This window comes from Lepidochelys kempii, chromosome 4 (assembly GCF_965140265.1).
Source record: "Lepidochelys kempii isolate rLepKem1 chromosome 4, rLepKem1.hap2, whole genome shotgun sequence".
NCBI lineage: Eukaryota > Metazoa > Chordata > Testudines > Cheloniidae > Lepidochelys > Lepidochelys kempii.
Window position 1 is genome coordinate 127,849,672 of NC_133259.1, and position 7,043 is coordinate 127,856,714.

The following is a 7,043-nucleotide window of genomic DNA, read 5'->3' on the forward strand; positions in this document are numbered from 1 at the left end:
AAAGGAAGTATTACTTCATACAATGCACAGTCAACCTGTGGAACTCATTGCCAGTGGATGTTGTGAAGGCCAGAATTATAACTGTGTTCAAAAAAGAATTGAAAAGTTCATGGAGGATAGGTCCATCAATGGCTATTAGCCAAGATAAACAGGGATGCAACCCTATTCTCTAGGTGTCCCAAGCCTCTAACTGCCAGAAGCTGGGAATGGATGACAGGGGATGGATCACTCGATACGTGCCTTGTTTTGTTTATTCCCTCTGAAGCACCTGGCATTGGTCAGAACACAGGATACTGGGCTAGATGAACCATTGGTCTGACCCAGTATGGTCGTTCTTATGTTCTAAACCATCAGTTTGTTCACACCAGGAGGATAGTAAGGTGATAAGTAATAACCACACTGGATGTGTCAAGAACAAATCATGCCAAACCATTCTAATTTACTTCTTTGATAGGGTAACCAGCCTAATGGATGGGGGGGAAGCAGTGGATGCCTGAACTTTAGTAAGGCTTTTGATACTGTCTCTAGTGACATTCTTATAAACAAATGAGGAAATATGGTCTAGATGAAATTTCTATAAGGTGGGTGCACAACTGATTGCAAAACCATACTCAAAGAGTAGTTATCAATGGCGTGCTGTCACACGGGGAGGATGTGTTAAGAGGGGTCCTACGGGGTCAATGGATGACACCAGGCTTGGGAAAAGGGGAGGTTGCAAGCACTTTGGCAGACCAGGTTAGCCAAACTCCTGTCAGGGATGGTCTAGGTTTATTTTATCCTGACTCAACACAGGGGGATGAACAAGATGACTTCCCAAGGTCCCTTCCAGCCTTACATTTCTATGATTTCCCCCACTTTATAGATGGGGAACCTGAGGAAGAGAGTGGCAAAGCGACTTGCCCAAGATTATCCAGTAGGCCAGTGGCAAACCCAGTATTACAACCCAAAGCTTCTGAGTCCCAGGCCAGTGCTCTGGCCACTAGATCATACTGCCTTCCCATGTTTTAGAGGATGTCACCAGTGGATTTGTGAGAAATTTAAAGGGCAGAGCCCCAAACCTGGTGAAATCAGGTAAGGTGAGCTATTACCAGCAGGAGAGCGGCGGGGTGTGTGTGTGGAAACTTATTGTAGTGATAAACAAGGTGGGCCATTTCCAGCAGTTTACAAGCACATGTGAGGAACAGTATGGGGCAGGGGGGAGGGGCGGAAAGGGGGAATAAACATGGGGAAATAGTTTTACTTTGCATAATGACACATCCACTCCCAGTCTTTATTCAAGCCTAAGTTAATTGTATCCAGTTTGCAAATTAATTCCAATTCAGCAGTCTCTCATTGGAGTCTGTTTTTGAAGTTTTTTTGCTGAAGAATTGCCACTTTTAGGTCTGTAATCGAGTGACCAAAGAGATTGAAGTGTTCTCCAACTGGTTTTTGAATGTTATAATTCTTGATGTCTGATTTGTGTCCATTTATTCTTTTGTGTAGAGACTGTCCAGTTTGACCAATGTACATGGCAGAGGGGCATTGCTGGCACATGATGGCATATATCACACTGGAAGATGTGCAGGTGAACGAGCCTCTGATAGTGTGGTTGATGTGATTAGGCCCTGTGATGGTGTCCCCTGAATAGATATGTGGACACAGTTGGCAACGGGCTTTGTTGCAAGGATAGGTTCCTGGGTTAGTGTTTTTGTTGTGTAATTATAACATTCAAAAACCAGTCGGAGAACACTTCAATCTCTTTGGTCACTCGATTACTCTCTAAGGTGCCACAAGTACTCCTTTTCTTTATACCTAAAAGTGGCAATTCTTCAACAAAAAAACTTCAAAAACAGACTCCAATGAGAGACTGCTGAATTGGAATTAATTTGCAAACTGGACACAATTAATTTAGGCTTGAATAAAGACTGGGAGTGGATGTGTCATTACACAAAGTAAAACTATTTCCCCATGTTTATTTTCCTCTTCCCGCTCCCCCCCCCAAACTGTTCCTCACACATTCTTGTCAATGGCCCACCTTGATTATCACTACAAAAGGTTCCCCCCCCCCCCGCTCTCCTGCTGGTAATAGCTCACCTTACCTGATCACTCTTGTTACAGTGTGTATGGTAACACCCATTGTTTCATGTTCTCTGTGTAAATAAAATCTCCCCACTGGATTTTCCACTACATGCATCCGATGAAGTAAGCTGTAGCTCACGAAAGCTTATGCTCAAATAAATTTGTTAGTCTCTACGGTGCCACAAGACCTCCTTTTCTTTTTGTGGATACAGACTAACACGGCTGCTACTCTGAAACTACACATGGAAGTTATTCCAGAAGAAGGTAGAGTATGAATTTAAAGCAGAATAGGTATTCCTGAATTACTCCATGCATGAACAGTCTGATTCTGTAAGAAAAGGCTTCCCCACATGGTGTTATTCAGGAATAGACAAGCTCTTAATATGGGGTTTCTTGTATCACTATCTTCTTTGATTTCACCCTATGTTAATTACCGAATGCCTGTCCCTGATGTATATTTCCTAGATTAGATTACATCATTATCAGCTGCCTGATAAGTCCTTGCAAGCGCAGAAGCTTGTTCAGAAGGCTGCAACATGATTTACTTCAGTGATTAATGCTCATAAGGGGTAAACTTCACCCCTGTGCAAAAGGCCAGTCCCAGGCCTACATACCATGTAGGTCCCTATTTTGAAGGCTTAAAGGGGATTTATGTAGGGTGTAGTCGTTGTGCTGGCTCACGGTGAACAGGGCTGAATTTCACCCAAACAGTGTGACACACCAAATCTTAACTTATTTTCTTAGCTTCTGTTTACCCAGCACTCATATTTGAAAGCAGAACGTATAGAGTCAGTGGCCTCAAACAGCAGGTTCTCCTCGAGAATCTTCTCTCCTCTTACAATGGATGAATGTGACAAGGTGGGTGAAGTAATATCTGTCATTGGACCAACTGCTGTTGGTGAGAGAAACAAGCTTTCGAGCTTACCCAGAGCTCTTCTTCAGGTCTGGGAGACGTACTCCGAGTGTCACAGCTAAACACAAGATGGAGCAGATTGTTTGGAGTGAGTAGTTAACACATATTTCAAGGGACCATTCAAGGTGAAGTGGCCCATGAACTGTGACATTAAGTACATTTCCCAGACCTGAAGAGGAGCTCTGTGTTAGCTCCAAAGCTGGGCTCTCTCACCAACAGAAGTTGGTCCAAAAAAGATATTCCCTCACCCACCTTGTCCCTCTCATATCCTGGGGCCGACACAGCTCCAACAGCACTGCATACAACAATGGAGCGATGTGTGCATTCAAAGTTGTTGGGTATTCTCTGGTACCCTCCAGTGTCCTGTAGATTTGCCTTGCTTGTTTTAGCATCTGCACTGGTGAGATGTCACTGACTGTTGGGATGGAGATGCCCGGCGTCCTGAAATTCACAGAACAGTTCTGACTTCCCTGGGGCTGTCCCTTATTCTGCAGTTGGAGTCCTTCCTTTATTTCGGGAGTGCTGGGGCTGTGGTGCAGTGACATGACGTGATGACACTGCGTAGGGAGGCTCTTTCCTGATTGCAGGAGGAGAAGATCATGATTTTGTGGTGGCACTCCTTCGCATGCTTGTTTTGTTCCACCAATCAATGGGAAAGGCACTGAAACATTCTATGGTCTCATGTTTGAGTAAGATGGGCTCCCCCAAAACCTGCCCTTGTTGGGGTTGCCTTAATCCGAATGCGGAATCTGAACTGACATCTGGAGTTACACTCTATGTGGAATCACCCTGGGCCCATTTTACAGGGCACAATGGCATTTTCCTTTTGAGAAGTTCTTATCTGTGAAGCACCCTCACCAGAGGGTCTTGGAGAAGCTGGAACATATTAGTGTTAATGAATCACCATGATGCATGGGCAGTCAGTAAGAGCCAGATTGTCCCTGGTCCTTAATGGGGGTGCAGAAGGGTGTGTGGGAATGAGGAGACTTGCCACCCCTTGAATTCTATGAGCAAGGATCAGGGACAAGTGCAATCTCTGCCCTTTGGGGAGCATAGAACCTGCTCACTCTGTGCATCTAAATGTACGATCTAGCCCTAATTTATCCTCTTCCCTGCTATGTCACTTGGATAACTGTGCTGTTACGGTCTCGTGCACTACTTGATATTCAGTGAAACTTGGTGATTCCAGGACTTCACGTGCTGGGAGCATCACTGCTGTCATCAGTAGGGATCTTCTCAAGGCCCACCATTTGCATCTGGATTTGGAGCATGGACCGTCTTTTTTGTCTGTTTGTACAGTACCTAGCACCATGGGGTCCTGGTCCATATCTGGGGCTCCTGGGTGCTACCACAACACAATATAATAAATAATAATAGGTTCTGATTTATATCTGCCCCCTAATTCAGGAGGGTCAGCTCTGCGCCCAGTCCAAGTCATGAGCTTGATTGTAACCTCCCTTACACCAGTTTGACTCCAATGCAACTACAGTAACTGCAGCAGAGTCACTCCTCATTTGCACTGGTGCAAGTCAGACCTGAATCAGGGCCTATATATGTAAAGTTTCCCTTTTAAGGCTTGCATATGTATAGTCATTAACTACTATTAAGTGGTTACTGTTATTAATCACTATAATTAAATGTACAAGTGTTAGTAATCAAATTATTTTCCTTCTGGATGTCAGTTGGGAGACAGCATGATCTAAAAGATGCTGTATGGATAAAGATGACTTGTACTTGTCCTCTCTTTGCATTGGAACACCTCATTTCCTACCCCAAACCATGCTCTGTGGACCCCATCACTAGGATCTGAGCACCTCACACTATTTAACCTATTTCTCCTCAAAACACCTCTCTGAGGTAGGAAAGTGCTACTGTCCCCATTTTGTAGGGAGGGAAATGACACACACAGAGATGAAGTAACTTGCCCAAGGTCATAAGGGAAGTCTGTGGCAAAGCAAGGAATTGCACTGGGGTCTCCCAAGTGTTAGATTATTGGGCTAGCCACTGGACTCTCCTTTCTCTCTGGTTTGGAGCACAGGGCCCAACAGGCATTCCTCACTCATTTTCATTCACATGCAAAAACAGCTCTTGAGATAAAATGTAGCCCTTGGATTTAATGTAATTGCTAGACTTTTAGGGCTGGGTTGTACAACCCTTCCTTTGGTGAACCCTTACCCACTCAAATAGTCCCATAGACGGGAGTAAGAGTTGCACAATTTCTCCCTCAAGCTTCCTGTGACCTCTGTCTCCACAGCTGTGTCTTGCACTTTGCTCTACTGAACACAATCGGACGCAGTGGTGCCTTGGAACCCATTGTGAAACTCATTTCTGCATTGAGAATCTACAGTGAGAAGCTGAGATGAAAGGGCTAGAATCCTCTTTCAAATTCTGCCAGCTTGTCTTTTTCCACACAGTGATCTTTGGCCTGATTAAGTATTGCCCTCCAAAATACAGAATAACTGTGGAGGAAGTGGGAAAAAATCACCCACGTGGAAATGTTATCTCTGAGCCCATGTCAGATGATAGTCATTCTTTAACACATACTGTATCTGGAAGAGGGGATGTATATTTGTCATGCCAAAAGGGCAATTTTGTGCACTTTGGTTTGTTTGCAGATTTAATAATATATCCATTGTGACAAAGTTCCTCCTCTGCCTTGGCGGGTCCTGCGCTTATTGGCGGATATGCTTGCCTCAGAGATACATGGCAGCCCTCAGTTTGGCCACTTTTGCTAGTGGCTCAAACCTGCCATTCACTCAGCTAACCTCATCCCTGGCCAGCATGGGGAAAAGGAAGGAGAACAATCCCCACAGTCTCTGCTGGTCCACCTAGTGGGTTGGGGGACAGGCCAGGGACCTTCCCCTCTGGTGGGACCCACAGTCCAGGTCAACTCCTCCTCCCTGTATCCAATAGGGAGTTGGGGGGAACCCGGGCCTGCCCTCTACTCCGGGTTCCAGCCCAGGGTCCTGTGGATCACAGCTGTCCACAGTGTTTCGTGTAACACCTGTGTGACAGCTACAACTCCCTGGGCTACTTCCCCATGGCCTCCACCCAACACCTTCTGTATCCTCACCACAGGACCTTCCTCCTGATGCCAGATAGCATTTGTACTTCTCAGTCCTCCAGCAGCACACCCTCTCCCTCTCAGCTCCTTGCACACTCCGCACTGACTGAAGTGAGGTCCTTTTTAAACCAGGTGCCCTGATTAGCCTGCCTTAATTGATTCTAGCAGCTTCTTAATTGGCTCCAGGTGTCCTAATTAGCTTGTCTGCCTTAATTGGTTCCAGCAAGTTCCTGATTGTTCTGGATCTGCCCCTGTTACCTTACCCAGGGAAAGGGGACCTGCTTAACCTGGTGCTAATATATCTGCCTTCGATCACTCTCCTGTAGCCATCTGGCCTGACCCTGTCACACCATATAAATATATCAATAAAAAGGCATTAAAAGAAGATTAAAGGTGCACAGTGACATGATCCAGAGGATATATCTACACTGCAATCACAGGATGTGATTGCATCTCATCGAGACATCCCTGAGCTAACTTTAATCCAGATAGTCCAAGTAATTACCTAATGTCCTGGGCAGGCATTGTACACACAATGTTTCTCTATAGACGTAGATACAAATGCACAGAATCTTCCAGTGCTGTCTATTTCTCAGACAGAACCAGAGGAAATACCATACTGGATTAGACCAGTGAATCACCTATTTATTTATGTACTGTTTAGATTTGTTTGATTTTAGTTTGGGGGTTTAACATCTAGCTAGCTAGTACTTACCTGAGGGGAAGGCTGGGGTTTGTAGTCCCTGTGCTGAGGCATACCTGTCAAATTTCTTTATGATGTGTGAACTGTAGAAGAACTTAAAATATGTTTCTGACATGGATGGATATTCTGACAATCCATCAAGTGGATTTCTAATGACACTTGAGTTGAGTATGTTATGTTGATGGATGACTGCACAGAAAATTAGTATTTAACCTACAAGATCTTAGAATCATAGAATATCAGGGTTGGAAGGGACCTCAGGAGGTCATCTAGTCCAACCCCCTGCTCAAAGCAGGACCAACCCC